General features: G+C 39.3%; 1 long non-coding RNA gene and 2 pseudogenes across 1 annotated transcript in view; 2 read left to right on the top strand and 1 right to left on the bottom strand.

The window, feature by feature from the left end:
- The window catches only part of LOC131274934 (uncharacterized), a 681,981-nt gene that overhangs the window by 130,684 nt on the left and 531,288 nt on the right, over positions 1-20,009 (bottom strand). The gene's annotated exons all lie outside the window — the stretch shown is intronic.
- On the top strand, positions 1,322-1,861 carry LOC139436133 (guanine nucleotide-binding protein subunit beta-4 pseudogene; annotated as a pseudogene).
- LOC101424792 (guanine nucleotide-binding protein subunit beta-4 pseudogene) lies at positions 8,573-12,702 on the top strand (annotated as a pseudogene).

The following is a 20,009-nucleotide window of genomic DNA, read 5'->3' as shown; positions in this document are numbered from 1 at the left end:
CTCAAGGTCTTCTCCTCTTTTCTCCCAGATATTGAGGTCTCAGCTGTGGTACCCAATTTGGAAGGCTTTGATTTTGAACCCCTAAGAGAGAGGCATAAATACACAAGCACATGACAAGGCAAAGGGGCCTGAGTTCTGACTGTAACCCCTTTCAGAGCACAGACTTGGCTGTGTGCCAGGTCTGTATGGGAGGGAATATGTCCCTCTATGTGGCCTGCCAGTAAAGCCTTGGTAGTTGCCTCTGGTCAGAATTGAAAAACAAGACACAGGTTCTTTATCAGGTCTAAGACTCCTCAACTCCATGTCTTGTTATTTTAGGACCTGAGTGAGAAACATAGACAACAAAAACATTGATCCAAATGGGTTGTTCTTTGAGGTGTTGTGTAAATAAACAGGTATTTAGCCTGAGGCAACAGCAAACCAAACCATGACCAAAATAACTCTAAGCGCATTTATCAGGTCTACCAGGAGGACTAAATGAAGACAAGATCTTCAAACATAGCCAGGCTAGGTAAAGATGTCATAATATATTGGTTCTGATTTAGAGAGCCAGGAACCTTCTTTCTGAAGTTCTCATATGAACTGACATGGAACACTAATTTATGGACAGGACAACTCTGACCTGTGAGTAGAAGTTTACCTGAGCGCCTTCCAGGGCTGAGACAGTGTCATGGTGGAGTACACCTATAAGAAGTGCAATCTCAGAGGACACACTTGATTCCCTAGAAACAGATTTTACAGTATTATGGCACCTCAGTAAGAACCTATGTTAATGAAGTATTTAAGCTTTTTAGACTTCCAGTATGACTTCCCATTGCCCAGAATTCTGCATTAGGGTTCCTAGTATAGGGCCAATCATTTAGTTTAGTCCTTGGTTTAGAATGACCACCTAAGGTATTCTGGAGAACTTCTACTTGGATATTGCAGGAGCTGAGGACAAATCCTTGGTTTCATAGTGAGTTCTATCAGGTGTGGTAGTAGATCAGCAGTTAATTATACACAAAACACACAAAGCAACTCATAAAGGCAGCATGTGTTCCCACATCCTATGCACCTCCCCAGGTGCTGGCTTGTTGTTGTTGTTCTTATTAATGTGTCCCATTTAGTAATCAAAACTTATATAAGAGTTTACTATCTGGCTGCACAGTCTCAGTGTGTCTCAGCTGTGCTTTTATTGGCCATGTGCTGCTTTCAGCATATTAGTTCTGCTTGTATGGGGATAGTGAGCCCAAGCAGACCCAGTCAGAACCTGGTAGATGCAGGTTAGAACTCTCTTCAGTTCTTTTCACTTGTTAGTTCCTCAAGTAAACAAATTGAAAAAATGAATGAACTTGAACAGTTGAGGCAGAAGGCAGAACCACTGTGAAATCAGATCCAGGAGGATAGGAAAGCATGTAATGATACAACACTTATTCATAGCACATCAAATATGGGCTCTGTGGCTCAGTACAAATGTGATTACAACATACACTTAGGGATCACCTAGCTAAAATTTATGCTATGCATTGGGGATGTGATTGAGTTAGTGATGTTTAAGAAGGAAAATTAATTATTTGGGGTACATGCGCAAAAAATAAGATGCATACTATTCCATTGAGATCATTCTGGGTGATGATCTATATTTATGCACCTTCTGGTAATTATGTTGTTTGTGGAGAATTGGGCAATGTCTACTGTTATTACAACTTAAAAACCAGAGAAGGAAGTGTGAGAATGAGCTGAGAGTTCCCAAATCACACAAGCTATTGCCCTGCTGACATTTTTCAATGATAGCCAAATTGCTTCAAGTTCAGATGAGACAACATGTTCTTTAGGGAACATCAAAAAGTTTCCCGCTCTCCGGGTGCAAGATGGCATCTGAGTGAGTGCACTTTAAAATTTCTCCCACAAAGGACCTGCTGAGTAGGGTTGGAATCATGCCGGAGTGGGCAGTTTTGGGAGCTTGCAAGGCAGGAGGTGTTTGGACATCGATTTGGAGAGACCGCAACAAAGGTAGTGCTTGCTAAAATTAGAATTGTGGGTTTCTAGCGCTGAGGTCGGAAGTTGTGGGGAGGTGGGACCCTTCCCTCTAGGGCTGGCAGCCGCAGCATTCACTGAACTGTCAGTAGTGTGGCAGTGTTCCCAAGCCCTGTGTTCCCCAGCAACATGGTGCCCAGGTTCATGACCCCCAAGACCCTGTAGCCCACGTTCCACAGACCCACATACCCTGAGTCTGCAATATCCCAGACTTCCCTCTCCTGAATCCAGCATTTCCTGACATACAGATTACCCTAGCCCTCTGGTTTTGGACTGACTCTGTGAGTGGGAGGGACTTGGTGGGAGGTGCATAGGGGCCAAGTGAGTGTGGGTGCAATTTTCTTGTCACCCCCCCCCCCCTTTTTTTTGAGCTTGGAGAAGCATACCTGCTGGCTTGGGTAGAGCCTGGGAAGAAAGGAGAGGTGAATCTACTAAGAAAGACAAATATCCCTAAATGTCCTGGGATAGGAAACTTACTCTGGAAGAAGGTGGAGTCAGAAAATCAGCTAGCCCTCCTGTAGCACACCTAAGGGAGAGGGACTGTAGGATGTATTTTCCAAGCTTCTAATAGCATGTTTGGTGTTCCTGGAGGTGTGGGTGCTCTCTCTTTGGAAATTAAGAGTCATTGTTTTCTCTGGTGAATTGGTTCACCAAGGACCCACTTGAATCTCCTACTGGACCCCTCACACAGCTTTCCTGGTGCCCTGAGAGAGGGGGAAGTGAGAAAGGGCAAAACGGGGAAGGTCAGACTCCTCAGCATTTTATTTAACTGCAAAGAGGATACTTTGCTTGAAACATTGTCTGGTCTTTTTTGGTTGTTTGTTTTCTCATTTTTCCTTCCTTTTTATCCCCCCATGGCCCTTTCTCCTTCTCCTTCTCCTTTTCCTCCTCTTCCTCCTCCTCCTCCTCCTCCTTCTTCTTCTTTTCTTTTTCTTGCTCACTTCCCACCCCTTTTCCCCCTCCTTTGTTTTCTTTCATTCTTTACTTCTTTATACTTTTTATATTATATGCTGCAGGGAGCACTTACATTTGCTGTGTTTCCTCGTCTTCAATTTCTTCTTTTCTGTGTTTACTGATTTGGCTACCAATGTTATCCCCGCTCCTCTACTTCTTTCTATCCTCCATCAATTTTTGTTTCTCTTACATTCCACCATGCTTTGTTTGGCTCCCAATATTTCTGACTTTTTATTCCTAATACCTTTCTACACTTTTCCATCTTTTATTCACTCTTTATATTATTGTCCTTTCTTTTCTCTTTCCCTCTCTTCTGACTACACTGGCTTTTTAATTCATACAGTATTCCTCCCTATATTCAGTTTACTGTCTCATTATAGGTACTCCACTTTTCTTACTGTTGTAACTCTACACAGTTTATATGAGTCTAATATCCATTCTCCAGATCTCACATGGTTCTTCTGTTAAAATTTACTATCAATACTACTATTATTCTTTTTCTTGTCTTACTCCTTTTCCTTTCTCTTGCCCTAATATTTTCCTGCAAGTGAACTTAGCCAACAACAAGGAAATAGAATAAGAACAAAGTGACAAAGAGAAGATTTAACATGCACACAAAACAACAACTAATTAAACCCCAAGATTAGAAAAAGAAACTAATCAACTGAATAAACCCACCAAGATAAAATGATGACCAGACAGCAAACAAACAAACAAACAAAAGCACTACAAACCAAATCAATAATCAGGAAAACATGGCCCAATCCAATGAACAAAATAAAAACAAGGAAGAAGAGCAGAATCTCAAACAAGTAATTAAAGCTCCCAAAACATATACTAGGGACCAGGTTAATGAAGTGAAGGAAGACATTAAGAATATGAAGAAACACTTAGAGAGAATACAGAAGAAATTGCAATCATGTACAAAAAGATAATGGATATGATGGGGATGAACAGAACAAACCAAGAAATGAAAAATACACTCTCAGCAAATAACAGCAGATTTGAAGAGGCAAAGGAAAGAATTAATGATATGAAAGAGAGTACATCTGAAATTAAACAGATAGAGAATTAATAGATGAAAAGATAGAAAAAATCCAGCAGGGATTTAGGGACTGGAATGACAATGCAAAATGCACAAACATACACATTATAGGCATCCAGAAGGAGAAGAGAGGGGAAAGGGAACAGAAAGGGTGTTGGGGGAAATAATGGCTGAAAACTTACCAAGCCTATTGAGGGAGATGGATGTACATGTCCAGGAAGCACGACCCACCCCAAATAACATAAATCCCAACAGGCTTACCCCAAGACATATACTTGTCAAATTATCAAATGCTCAAGACAAAGAGAAAATATTAAAAGAAGCAAGAGAAAAGAGGACAATCACATACAAAAGAGGCTCCATATGATTAAGTGCTGATTTCTCATCTGAAACCATGGCAGCAAGAAGGCAGTGGTATGGCATAGTCAAGTGACTAAGAGAAAAAAATTTCTAATAAAGAATACTCTATCCAGCTAAACTAGCATTCAAAAATGTTGGAGAGTTCAAAATATTCATAGATAAACAGAAACTAAGAGAGTATGCCAACAAAAATCCTGCCCTTTAAGAAATACTACAGGGAGTTCTGTAGGAAGGAAGAAAAAAACAGGAGGTACAGAGTGCGAGGAGAGTGTAAAACAACTAAAAAGGAAAAAAGTCAAACAAAACATCACAAATCCAAAAAATATGGCCAATATAAGTAATTCCTTGAAAGTAATAACATGCAATGTCAATGATTTAAACCCACCTGTCAAGAGACTCAGATTGGAAGATTGGATAAGGAAATATGACCCATCTATATGTTGTCTACTGGAAACACATCCTAGACCCGGGGATTCAAGGGAATTGAAATTGAATGGCTGGAAAACAATCTTACAGGCAAATAATAACCAAAAAAGGGCAGGAGTAGTTGAATTAACAACAGACAAAATAGACTTTAAATGCAAAACAATTGTGAGAGACAAAGAGGAAGACTACATATTAGTGAAAGGGATAATCCTTGAAGAAGAAAGAACAATCATAAACATTTATGCTCCCAAGAAGGATGCCTCCAAGTATGTGAGGCAAACACTGGAAAAACTAAGTGAAGGAATAAATGCCTCTACAATTATAGTGAGGGACTTTAATACACCACTATCAACTTTGGACAGAATATCTCAAAAAAAAATCAATAAACAAACAAAGACTTTGAATAATATATTAGAGGAACTGTACCTAATAGACATATACAAAACATTACACCCAAATACAGTAGGATATACATTCTTCTTAAGTACACATGGATCATTCTCCAAGATAGACCACATGCTAAACCACAGAGAAAGTTTCAATGAATTCAGAATGATCAAAATCATACAAAATAATTTCCCTGACCACAGTGGAATGAATCTGGAAATTTGCAAGGGATAGAGAGCTGATTTGGCAACAAGATATGGAAGTTAAATAACACACCCTTAGAAAAACAGTGGGTCAAGGGGGAAATCTCAAAAAAAATTCAATAACTACCTTAAAATGAATGAAAATGATAACACAACATATCAAAACTTATGGTATATGGCAAAAGCAGTACTGTGAGGGAAATTTATAACCATAAATTCATACATCAAAAAAGAAAAAAGCTAAAATTGAAGAACTAACTGCACACTGGGAAGAATTAGTAAAAAAAACAAAAAACTAAACCCAAAGTAAGAAGAAAGAAAGAAAGAACAAAGATCAGAGCAGAACTGAATGAAATAGAAAATAAGAAAATGCTTGAAAAAATAAACAAAACCAAGAGCTCATTTTTTGAGATCAATAAAATTGACAAACCCTTAGTTAGACTAACAATGAAAAAAGAGAGAAGATGCAAATACACAAAATAAGAAGTGAGAAAGGAGATATGACCACTGACCCCAAAGAAATAGAGACTATAAGAGGATACTTTGAAAAATTATATTCCAAAAAGAAGGAGAATTTAGAGGAAATGGACAAATTCCTAGAAATACATAAGCAACCTACATTGACAAAGAAGAAATTGACAATCTCAACAAACCAATCACAAGTAGAGAGATAGGATCCATTATTAAAAACCTCCCAACTAGGAAGAGCCCTGGGCCAGATGGCTTCACAGATTATTTCTACCAAACTTTCTGGAAAGAACTAACACCAATCTAGCTTAAACTTTTCCAGAAAATCAAAACAGAAGGAACATTGACTAACTTATTCTATGATGCCAGCATTACTGTAATACCAAAGCCAAACAAAGACACCACAAGAAAGGAAAATTACAGACCAATCTCTCCAAAGAACCTAGATGCAAAAATCCTCAACAAAATACTTGCTAAACGTATTCAACAACACATTAAATGAATTACACACCATGACCAAGTGGGATTCATTCCTGGTATGCAAGGATGGTTCCACATAAGAAAATCAATTAATGTAATACACCACATAAACAGATTGAAGGAAAAAATCATATCAAATCTATAGATGTGGAAAAATCATTTGACAAAATACAGCACCCTTTCTTAATAAAAACCCTGCAAAAGATAGGAATAGAAGGAAACTTTCTGAATGTGAACAAGGGTATATATGGAAAACCCACAGCTAAGATCATTTACAATGGTGAAATCCTAAGTCTTTCCCTCTAAGATCAGGAACAAGACAAGGATGCCCACTATCACCCCTTCAATTTAACATTGTGTTAGAAGTAGTTACTTGAGCACTAAGGCAAGAACCAGACACAAAAGTCATCCAGATTGGAAAGGAAGAAGTCAAAATTTCACTGTTTGCAGATAATATGATCCTATACATAGAAAACCCTGAGAAGTCTACAACAAAGCATCTAGAACTTATAAATGAGTTCAGTAAAGTCATAGGTTATAAGATCAATGTGCAAAAATCAGCAGCATTTCTGTACATCAATAACGAGTAATCTCAGGAGGAAATCAAGAAACAAATACCGTTTACAATAGTAAATTAAAAAATCAAATACCTAGGAATAAATTTAACTAAAGATGTAAAAGACTTATACACAGAAACCTACACAACACTGTTTAAGGAAATCAAAGAAGACCTAAATAAATGGAAGAATATTCCCTGTTCATGGATAGGAAGACTAAATATTATTAAGATGTCTATCCTACCAAAACTGATCTACAGATTCAATGCAATCCCAATAAAAATCAACACAGCATTCTTTAATGAACTAGAAAAACTAATTATGAATTTTATTTCAAAAGGAAAGAGGCCCCAAATAGCCAGAGATATATTGAAAAAGAAAAATGAGATTGGAGGAATCACACTACCTGACTTCAAAACATACTACAAAGCTACTGTAGTGAAAACGGCATGGCATTTGCACAAGGATAGGCACACTGACTGATGGAACCAAATTGAAAGTTCTGATATAGATCCTCATATATACTGTCATATGATATTTGACAAGGCCACCAAACCCACTCAACTGGGAGAGAATGACCTCTTCAAAAATTGTGCCTGGACAACTGAATATCCATATGTGAAAGAATGAAAGAAGATTACCAACTCACACCTTATACAAAAATCAACTCAAGATGGATAAAAGATGTAAATATAAGAGCCAAGACCATAAAGACCTTAGAAAGCAATGTAGGGAAACCTCTACAGGACCTTGTAATAGGAAATGTCTTAATGAACTTCACACCGAAGTACAAGCAGCAAAAGCACAAATAGATAATGGGGCTTCTTCAAATTAAAGCCTTTTGCAGCTCAAAGAGTGTGTCAAGAAAGTTAAAAAAGAGCCTACCTAATGGGAGAAAATATTTGGTAACCATATATCTGATAGAAAACATATCCTGCATATATAAAGAACTCCTATATCTTGAAAATAAAAAGACAAACAACCCATTTTAAAAATGGGCAAGACACTTAAACAGACACTTCTCCAGAGAAGAAATACAAATGGCTAAAAAGCACATGAAAAAATGCTCCAAATCACTAGCTTTTAGGAAAATGAAATCAAAATCATTTTACTCCCATGAGACTGGCAGCTATCAAAAAATCTGAAGACTACAAGTACTGGAGAGGATGAGGAGGAATGGGAACACTCATCCACTGTTGGTGGGAATGCAGAAGGATCCAGCCATTCTGGAGGACAGTTTGGCAGTTTCTCAAAAAACTAGCTATAGATTTGCCATATGACCCAGCAATTCCACTGCTGGGTATATATCCAGTAGATCTGAAAACAAGGACACAGATACATGCACACCAATGTTCATAGCAGCATTATTCACTATTGCCAAAAGTTGGAACCAACCCAAATGCCCATCAACAGATGAATGGATAAATAAAATGTAGTATATGCATACAATGGAATACTACTCAGCTATAAGAAGGAATACATTACCAACCCATGTGGTAACATGGATGAATCTTGAGAACATCATGTTGAGTGAAGCAAGCCAGGCACTTAAGGACAAATACTACATGATGTCTCTGATGTGAAATAAGTAAACCAAGCTGTCTCACAGAGCTAGAGACTGGATGGTAGGCTTAAAGCAAGTTGGGGGGAGAGGAGGTTTGCAAGCTGACACCTACATGGGTGAAATTTATGATAAGCTGGAGGTAAGTATTTGTACAGGGAAGGGATAAAATGGGGGCATAGAGATACCTTTGGGTGGAACTTTGAGGGCTTGAGGGGGACTAGGTAAGGGAGAATGGGTCAGATGGCTCAAGAAATTGGGGGGAGGGTGGGGAACATTTGGGCATAGGAGATTGTCCCGTATGTGTTTGAAAGTATAATAAGGAAGTTTACCTGTTTAAGGGGATTAAGGGTGGATATCTGACACAGGGCAGGTTCTAGGGTGTGTGTGAGTGCTCATTTTGTCATAGTGTGTTATATCATTAGGTGGGGACCCATAAAATGAATATGAAAGTAAACCCACATTCCAGGGAGGACTGATGTTCTCAAACAGAGGGAATTGTGTCTCTTGAGAGAATTGGTGGCTCCCAATGGGTTAGGGCAGTCGAGTATGTCAAGCTCTCAACATTGTTGCACTTATCTGCAAACATGGTCCTTCAAGTAATGAAGATTGATGGTCACTGTGGATGCTGTGGGGAGGGGGAGAGAGGTATTGAATAGATGGAATCAGGGTAACTGTGGGGCAATGGAAGTATTCCACAGGATCATGCAATGATGGATATAGGACATGTTAAATTACACCAAAAGTGTATAAAAGTCTATAGGCTAAAATGTAAACCATAATGTAAAACATAAGATAACTAAAAATTTAGAAAATTGTATAGTCTAAAATATAAACCATAATATAAACCAAAATGGATCCTTGGTTGAAAGCTATGTTTCAATATCTGTACATCAGTTGCAGCAAATATAATATGAACATGTAAAAATATCATTGCTGGGGAAGGAACAAAGTGTTTGATGTTGGATATGTGGGAGTACCCTATATTATATATGTGAACTACTATGATCTAAAAATTTTTGAAGACAAAACTAATAATTAGGAAAAAAAACAAAAGGATATTGACACTGAGGAAGAAATGAAAGAAATTGCCTCGCCATTGTACATACAGGGCAACATCTATTGCAGTGATAAAGGGAAAATGTCAAAAACAAAGCTTTTTCATTTTTTCATTTTTGATACCCCAATTTATTTTTACTTTATTTAATTTTTCTAAATTAGTATGTATTCTATATCTAACCTTTAAACCCATCACTATATTCCATTTTACTATTAATGGAACCTAGCTATTTATTAGGCTTCAGTTTTGAAGAAGTTTTGGACCACAGAGAGGTTCAACCATGGCAGGGGAGGAACACTGGTGTGAGGTATTACTGATGGGGGCATGTGGTTGGGAGAGAGTTCTCCAGGGCATGTATACAGGGTACATAAAAATGTTTGGATATTTTCATAGTGGTTACAGTTAAAAACAACAACTGAGGAAATGCTGAGTTCCAACCAGGGGAGCTCTATCACATTACCCAATGGAACAGCAACAATCCCCCAAGTGAAATGGCTAAGAGCAGTAAAGAAGGGTGGTCCAACAATGAGCCCTTGATACTAATGACTGCTTGTGAGCCTGTGCACCTGAAATAAGAACTAGGCCTAGAATTTTAGGGTGCCTAAGAGTTACCTCCTGAGAGCCTGAGGTTGCTCAAATGTGGATACTCTCTAAGCCAAACTCAACATGTAAATGCATTGCCTCCCCCCAGTGTGGGACAGGACTTCCAGGGATGAGCCTCCCTGGCACTGAGAGATTACTACCAATCACGAGCTAATGATGTAACTAGAAAAAGGGTCAACTCAGACCCAGCAGAACATCTCAGCCTGCTTGTAAAATCAAGTGTTAAAAACTGCCTTTTTGACCTTGAATAAAAGGGGGAAATCGAAAGGACAAATGAGTTTATATGGCTATGAGTCTCCAAAAAAGAGTCAGGAGGTCATCAGAGGGGTCAGACTTACTCATGTCTCAGCAGGGACCCAGAGACAGCCAAAGATACAACTGCAGGTTCTGGTTATCCTGAAGGCTACAAAGACCCACAAGTTCTGTGGTCATGGCAGATGGCTCTGGAGTTCAGGGCCATGTCAGCTGGCACTCTTTGGAGTTTGGGTTCCTGAGTGTGATGGAGTTGGACTCAGATGTGACCTTTCTACACATGCCTCTTCTGTTACTTTTACTGTACCTGTGGTTGGTGCTGGGGTTGGTGTATACTCAGGAGACATGAATCTCTGGACTATCTGTGACAGCCAGGCCCTGAGGCTGAGCAGACTCTCAACTCCAACCCTCTGGTTTATTGAACTTACCCTGGCCAGCTAACAGGGAGGTTTAAAAGTTCAACCACCACATCAGGGAACCAAGAGTGCCTACAACTCCAAGTAGGAGAATTGCATCCATCATCCATGTGGAATCTAAACCTTTTCTTGATATAGAGGTGGAGTGGACATGATCATCCCAGGGTCCACAGGATGGAGGAACAGAGTATGGATTAGAGTGAACTTACTGATATTCTACTGTGGAACTATTGTGATTAGTAATGGGAGAAATTGTAGCATTGATGTGGAGAAAGTGGCCATGGTAGCTGCTGAGGGTAGGGAGAGAGAAGAAGAGATATGATGTGGGGGCATTTTCAGGACTTGGAGTTTTTCTGGGTGGTACTGCAGGGACAGATGCTAGACACTGTATGTCTTGCCATGGCCCATTGGTTGGACTGGGGGAGAGTGTAAACTACAATGTAAACCATTATCCATGTGGTGCAGCAGTGCTCCAAAGTGTATTCACCAAATGCAATGAATGTGACATGATGATGAAAGAGGTTGTTGATGTGGGAGGAGGGGGTTAGGGGGTTGGGGACCTCTTATATTTTTTGAATGTAACATTTTAAAAAAATAGAGAAAAAAATTTTCCCTACACATGGCTCTTCCATCCATTCTATTTGAGCTAATAGTTAGTATAATATTTGATAGGTATATGCCCAAAAGACTTAAATATTTGGTCAGTGCATGTGCCAGTTGGGCCCTGAATCTCAGCAGAGTTGCATCACCTACTCTCCAGTTTGGGGACTCACCCAAAACAACTAACAAGGTACTGATGATGGATGATGCCCATCCCAAGGAACAAAGAGTGTCTGAAAATGCAAGCAAGAGAATTCCATCCATCTGCCCCAGGGGATCTAAGCCCCTCCTCAATTAAAGGCAGAGTGGTCATCACCATCCCCCAAATCTTCAAGATTGGGAATGAACAATGGACTATATTAGATTTACATTATTCTACTATAGAGTTATTATTATTCTAGCAATGGAAGAACTCTTATCATTGTAATAAAGACAGTGGCCACCAGAGGTTTTGAGGGATGGGACAGGGAAGAATAGGTGTAATATGGGGGTACTTTAGGGACATTGGAATTGTCTTTCATGACATTGCAGTGATGGATATAGGCCAGCATTATATATTTTGTCATAACTTACAAACTTATGCAGTGCAGAGTATAAACTATAATGCAAGCTATAATCCATAGTTAGTGTCAAAGCTTCAACATGTTTTCCTCAGTTGTAACAAGTGTGCCACATTAATGAAGGATGTTGCTAATGTGGGAAAGTGTAGGGGGGGAGGGAGTGGAGCATATAGGAATCCCCTATATTTTTTACGTCACATTATGTAATCTAAAGTTTCTTTAAAAGCAACAACAACAACAAACTACCCAGCAGATCACCACACTCACTGTGCATCCTGGAGATGTGATGTGTCTTTCTCAAAGTCCTGACATGAGGACTTTCATTTATGGTGCTTGTCATGCCTCTTCCAAACTGTGGAATATTCTCAATGGAATGTGTAAATAGTCTTTCCCATAACATGTGTTGATATTAGTGCTGTTAGTTTTTTCCCAAATGGATATGCCTTTGCCACTGACTCTGATGATGAAATTTGCAGGTTTTTTTTTTTACTTTCACGAAGGCCAAGAGTTATTATTGTCATCTCATGACAATATCATCTGTGGAATCACTCCTGCAGTCTTCTAAAAAACTGGGTGCCTGCTGTTAGCTGGTTATGATGACTTTAATTGTAATGTACAGGACACCCTAAAAGGACATTGTGCACTTGTCCTCCTTGCTGGTCATGACAACTATGTCTGTTGTTTAGGTGGACCTGGTGATGGCATGGCTGTGGCAACAGGTTCTTGGGATATTTTTCTTAGACTCTGGAATTAATAGTGTCATGCATATATTGTTCTCCACTATTATCTACAGAAAAAAGTGCTACAGTCGATAGCTGTGAAAAAATATTTCTACATTACATTTGCAGGTGAATATTTTCCTATTAAGATTATTATATACAAAAAGAAGCATTCAAAACTATAAAAAAAGAAGGTTGGAAAAAAAGATAGAGGTGCTGGGTGAGATCTCAAAGACCCAGTGTGTTAATGTGAGTTTGGTTAACTTGCTTGACCTTGATGAAGTCTTATTTGTGCTGAAAGTCTAATTATTTTATTTCAGTAATATGGGATGTATACATAATAGCAGTCTATCATATTTGATTGTGTTTGCATTTTTAAAAGAATTGTATTTAAAATTTTATATACACAGAATATGTCACAATTCTGAGATTCGTAATGGAAGAATAAGGCATAGTGATAGATGAAATTGATACTATGTGTGTGTACTTAGATTTGAAAATAGTTTCCTTGAATTCTGAACTTCCTTTTTAATCCAAAAGAGATCCTGATTGATTAATGTTTAAGAATCCCCATAGGCTTTGGTACCACTAAAGGGAGTCCTTTTGAATGCTATTATTTCCTTGAGCATCATTTGCCATCCGATCAACCGAAATAACAAATGCTCATATTCAGTTATTTGAGCGGACATGATCTGAAGGCCTGAGATATTTCATACTGCAATTTTATTCATGCATAAGAAAATGGCTCTTGGTATTTTTTTTTTTAAGATTTATTTATTTATTTCTCTCCCCTTCCCCTCCCCACCCCTGTTGTCTGTTCTCTGTGTCTATTTGCTGCATCTTCTTTGTCCACTTCTGTTGTTGTGAGCAGCACAGGAATCTGTGTTTCTTTTTGTTGCGTCATCTTGTTGTGTCAGCTCTCCGTGTGTACAGCACCATTTCTGGGTAGGCTGCACTTTCTTTCACGCTGGGTGGCTCTCCTTATGGGTGCACTCCTTGTGCATGGGGGTCCCCTACGTGGCATTCCACTCCTTGCGTGCATCAGCACTGCACATGGGCCAGCTCCACATGGTCAAGGAGGCCCAGGGTTTGAACCTTGGACCTCCAATGTGGTAGACTGATGCCCTAACCACTGGGCCAAGTCTGTCGCCAGCTTTTGGTATTTTTAAAGGCTTGTTATAACTTGGAATAGCCCTCTCTGAAAAGTTGAATGTTCTTGCTGTTTTCATATTCTGGGAATGAGTTTGTAGAATGTACTCATATTTCAAAAGTTTGATAAACATTTGGATTGTTCCTGCATCTGAAGAATCTGTCCCAGTATTCTCTATCAATATACATCTGGAAGGAAAAAAGTAGCATGGCATCATTGTTTAGAAATTAGACTTTAATCTAAGCAATCACTGACCCTGATTTGTTATAATTTTTACAGGATGGCTTTATGAAATATATGTTCATGTAATACAAAATCTGAATTGATGTACAAACACATACTTATATACATATCATTCTTTATTCTCATTTAGATCTTTTGTCCAGTATATTTTATGCAAAAGGAACAGAAAACTTTTAATAGGAAAGCATTTCTATATAATTTAACCAGAATGTCAAATCATGTTTAAGAATAGTTCAGCACAGAACCACGAAATTTAAAGATCACTCTATAATAGGTTTTCCTAACTTCTCATTCTTTTCAGTTTAATATTTATCTTAATATCTCATCTATTTCAGTTTTGGTGTGAGGTATTAGATGGAATGGATGCACTTGCAGGACCCCCATGGAGATCTAATTTTCAATAACTATAAAGAAGGGTGTATAATTGAAAGAAGGGGACAAACATCATGCTCAAATATATGTTGCAGATAGGAAGTGGGCTTTCACTGAAATGCTGCACTGTGACCCCTGGCTGATCACTGGAGATGTGTAATCTGGACTGGGGTCAACTTGTCCCCATCCAGCAGTCACTTAAGCTTGTCCTTTAATTGTTCATTAAAATGTGTGATTACCTCTGTGGCTGGAGGGTGATATGGAGCATGTATGGTTAATCAGATGTCCCACAATTGAGCCACCAATTTTAGCTTGGGTCAGAAATCCAGGACCATTATCCTGACATAATATGTTCAGGAATCCCACACAGGAAACAAATGTGATCTTGTAAGACATGGATATGATGGCTCAAGTCAGTAGAACTCAAGGGAATGGCTAAATCAAGGTTGGAGAAAGTGCCAATTGCAGTTAAGATACTCTGGAAGGGAGGAAATGCCCAGTATGATGTCCTATCAGGATGTCTTGACCTGATGGCTTTGAAATCTGTTGCAGGGTATTATTTTTACCCTTAACATATATTGTTAAAGTGGGATAGTTTTGCAAGATGCTCTGGCATCTTTTGATGACAGTGACAATCTGTGCATCCTAGCCCAGGTGGGGATGAGGTCTGAATCCCATGGAAATACCCTCCTATGTTAATAGATGGCATTAGATTAGACATTTCTTTGATCTGGGTCAGAGGACAATCTAGTTTCTACATTTAGCTGAGAACCATGAGCTGTAGTGTGTTTTGTTCCCCCCTTGTCAGCATAGGGGACTTTATGATGAGCATCCACATGGGTAATGAATAGATTAAGAGTAGAATTTATTTTTATCAACATGTCTTATCCACACAGAAAGGTTTGTTTTACATGCCCACCAGAGACTTGACAGTGGCCTGAATAAATGGGCAGTTATAGACACAGCCCATAAGTCAGTGAAAACATAGCTAAATAGGTTCACAGTCTGTCACATAACCCTTTAAATTTTCCCTAATAGCAACAATTCCCATTAAAGCTTGGAGGTGAAGTAACAGGGGTACACATAGACAGTAAATTAATATCACTAGTACATTAAGTATTATGGCCATACAATGGAGTACATCAATATCAGTAATACATTAAGTATTATGGCCATACGTTGGAGGTTTTCTGGTGTCTAAGGACTCTTCCATAGTTAAGTTGGGGCAAGAGTCCCAGTGGTGATGGACTAAGCATCAAAACAAGAGAGCATCGTTTGTTCTCTTCCCATTTTTTAAATAAGATTTGAAGGTATCAATGTGATGATTAGGCTAATGTGCCAATTCAGCCATGTAATGATGCCCAGTTGTTTGGTCAAGAAAGCACTGGGCTAATTGTAATACAAGGGCATTTCATGAACTTTAACAGTCAGTGGGTTGATTGCACAGATAGCTGATTACATCTACAATCAATTAAGGAGATTGCCATCAGCATTGAGTGATGCCTCATTCCATAAATTGAATTCTATAAAAGGGTAAGTCATTTCAGCATTCAGAGAGAGAATTCCTACTTCAGACACAGTCAGCATCTCCTGGGAACTCATCCAGAACCTTCATCAGAGCCCCTGGTTTGCAGTCTGCCCTGCAGAATTTGGACTTGTGCATCATCAGAGATATACGAGGCAATTTTATAAAATTTCATACTATTACAAATATCTCCTCTTAGTTCTCTTTCCCTAGAGAGCACTGAATAATGTAATTAGGTACTGGGAGTGGTTCTACAGAAAGAGAATCTTAAAAGTGGGATTTCTGGTTTGAGGATTGTTGCAATTGGCTTTCTACTCTGATTAGATGCAAGGGAAGTAATGACTCTTTCCAATAATCAAGAGGCAACTGACAGTTCATGGATTGAGTTGGCAATAGAGATATGCAAAATATCATCACTGGATACAACTACTTCCATGTTCATAAAAAGCAAGGTTTTAGGTGAAAGTGTTTTTAACACCTTAACAGAATTTTGTGGAGTTAAAAGTTAGTGTAATGTTGGTTAGCTGTTTCTAAACAGGCTGGACACAGTTACCAAAAAATAAAGATGAGCTGAAGGCTTCAAATTTGCAAACTAAGCACTGCATGAATGATGAGAAAGTTTTTTTGTGTGCTCTGAAAGAAAATCTTCTTCCATATAGCCACAGACTTGAGATTTCTGAAAACCAGACTCAGAGTCTCATTGTACAAGTATCAGAATTACAATGGAAACTAAAATTTCAACCTTGGAAGGTGTCTCCTGATAAAATGGGGGTATTGATTGGAAAGGAGTGGAACCCTGAGGATTGAGATGGAGACATATATGTTGATGATGATATTGATGGGAACATTGAAACCCAAAGTTCTGCTGAGACTTTCCAGATAAACATGGAATTCTCTGTCCTGTGGAGACCACCAAATGCCAAGCATACATCACCTGGTCTCCATCTTGCACCAAGGAGTCTGAACCTCCTCCCTGCCATGAGCTGGGTACCACCCATCCTCAAGACTGAACTGCCCAATTTCTAGACCATTGTATGGAGTCTCCACCTCCTGCCTGCCCTGAAAATACCATCCCCCAACCTGCACCCTGCACTGAGGAGTCTCCCATCCAACCCCTGACTGAAGAGATTAATCCTATCTCACTAGGTATACTGCAAAAAAATGCTTCTGAAGTCAGTAGCTTGCAAGACATTTCTAATTATCCTTATCCACTCTTACCACCTCTCTTCTTTTACAAATATGCAACTAGGCCAAAATCAGAACAGCCCCCCAAAGATGAAGTATGAAGTTTGAGCCATGAGGAAGTATGCTATAATCTGAAAGAATTGCATGAATTTTCCAATTTATATTGACAGAAATCAGGGGAATATGTGTATGAATAGATAGTAGGGGTATGGGATAATGGTGGAAGTAATATAAAGTTGGATCACCGTGAATTTATTGATATGGGCCCAATAAGCAAAAATTCTGGATTCACTGCTGCTGCTCAAAGGGTCAGAATGGCCCCTCTTTGGAAATGGTGTTTATGTGTGATGAATCTGGACTCAGATGGGATCTTCCTTCATAAGACTTTCACGCTAATGTGCTGGAGGTGCAGTTAATGTTGGGGTTTAAGATATATTTAGGGGATTTGAATCTCTGGACTGACAATGTGATAGCCAGGTCCTGAGCCTCAACAGACTCCAGCACCTACAATCTGATTTATTGGACTTACCACACTCAGCTAAGATGGAGTTGAAGAAGGACAACCACCACACCATGGAGCCTAGAGTGATTACAACTGAAAGTGGGAGGATTGCATCCAGCATCCATGTGGAATCTGAGCCTCCTCTTGACATAGAGGTGCAATTGACACAACCAATCCAATGTCCACATAGAAGAGGTGGCATTGGATTGGGAAAAGTGGACATGGTGGCTGATGGGTATGGGGAAAGGCAGGAAGAGATGAGAGGTGGAGGCGTCTTTGGGACATGGAGCTGCCCTGGATGGTGCTTCAGAGGCAATCACCGGACATTGTAAATCCTCACAGGGCCTACTGGATGGAATGGAGGAGAGTATGGGCCATGATGTGGACCATTGACTATGAGGTGCAGAGGTGCCCAAAGATGTACTTACCAAATCCAATGGATGTGTCATGATGATGGGAATGAGTGTTGCTGGGGGGGGGGGGGGAGAGGCGGGGTGGGGGGGTGGGGTTGAATGGGACCTCACATATATATTTTTAATGTAATATTATTACAAAGTCAATAAAAAAAATTAAATAAAATTAAAAAAAAAAAAAAAAAGAAAGGGCTCTAACAGTTTGTTTTGGTGGCTGGTTGGACTTCGGACCAAAAGATGGCCTAGAATATCTGAAATCAAGATTTCTGATTTATCCTGGTACATTGTAGATGAGGGGATCCAAAGGCTTAGAGAGACTGGAATGCTAGAATTGATTCATCATTTAAGCCCTGTCCACCCACCACATGAATATCCAGAGGACACACCTTTTACAGGGCTGTGAGGAATAAATTTGTAAGACTAACTCCATTTTCCCTGAAGAGCTCTGTAGTTCTCCTCTGTAGTTCAGATATTACTGTGAGAACTGCTGTCATGAAACTAGAATCCTTAAACATTATGGGGTTGCTCAGACTCCAGGCTGGCAGAAGCCAAGTAGAAACACTTAATCTCCAGAGACAATGTGAGAGTGACTATCAAAATGAAAGGCAGACTCAAAGCAGCAATCAAAAGTTGATGACTCACAAAGATCTATAGCATTGGCTATAGGTCATGGTGTAACTAGAAGTAAAAATACTTGGGCAGTCTACTAAATTATTACTTGATCTCCATAAGCAGAAGTGTTCTAGTTTGCATGAACAAAACCCTAACTTGAATTACAGAAAGAAAGAACCATGGCTCCTTATTTCCCAGGCTGAGACAGTTTACAGACACAGAGCCCTTTGAATGAGTGGAAGACCAGGTCCCCTTGGGGAAAGATCCTATTACCCTGCCAAAAATTTATACTGTTAATCTTTCTCCCAGATTTTCCAAGGAGACCTATGGGCTTTTACAAGGGTAACTGTACATTGTGGGAAAGGAAATGATCAATTATTTCAGGGATTATTAGGCAATGGCTCAGAATTGACATTAATTCTAGGAAATCAAAAACATTGTGGTCCACCAATCAGAGTAAGGGCTTATGTAGGTCAGGTGACCAATGAAATTTCAGCTCATATCCATCTCACTGTGGGTCCAGTGTGTCCCTGGATACTTTCTGTGGCTATTTTCCCAATTACAGAATGCATACATGGAATAGACATATTCAATAACTGTCAGAATCACCTCACTGGATCCTTGATACATGGAGTGAGGGATACTATGCTAGGAAAGGCCAGGTGGACACCACTAGAACTGCTCCTAGCTAGCAAAATAATAAATCAAAAGCAATGCTGGGTTCCTGTAGGAATTACAGAGATCAATGCCTTTACTAAGGTTTTGCAGGATGCTGGGGTAGAGATTCCTACCACATCCCAATTCAACTGTCCTGTTTGACCTGTGTAGAAAATATATGCATCTTGGAGGATGATAGTAAATTATCATAAACTGAACCAGATGGTGACTTCAGTTGCAGCTGCTGTCCCACATGTAGTATCTTTGCGCGAGCAAATCAAGACATCCCATGGTACCTGGCATGCAGCTATTAACCTGTCAAATGTTTTTTTAATCAATTGCCATTATGAAGGGCCATGAGAAAGTTTGCTTTCAGCTGGATACCTTCACAGTCCTGCCTCAGGTGTACATCAACTTTCCAGTCCATAATATTGTCTGCAAGGACCTTGATCAGCTCTCCCACTCCACAAGACATCACAACTGGTCAATATATTGATGATATCATGTTTATTGATCCTAGTGGGAAAGAAGTAGCACCTACTCTAGACTTATTGGATGAGGTAGGATGGGAGAAAAATCCAACAAAATTCAGGGGCCTTTCACCTCTGTGGAATTTCTAGGTGTCCAGTGGGGTGGGGCATATTGAGCTATCCTCTAAAGTAAAGGATAACTTGTTGCATCTG

Source organism: Dasypus novemcinctus, chromosome 21 (assembly GCF_030445035.2).
Source record: "Dasypus novemcinctus isolate mDasNov1 chromosome 21, mDasNov1.1.hap2, whole genome shotgun sequence".
Classification (NCBI taxonomy): Eukaryota; Metazoa; Chordata; class Mammalia; order Cingulata; family Dasypodidae; genus Dasypus; species Dasypus novemcinctus.
The sequence above is the reverse complement of the archived record's forward strand: the minus strand, read 5'-3'. Positions and strand labels throughout refer to the sequence as shown.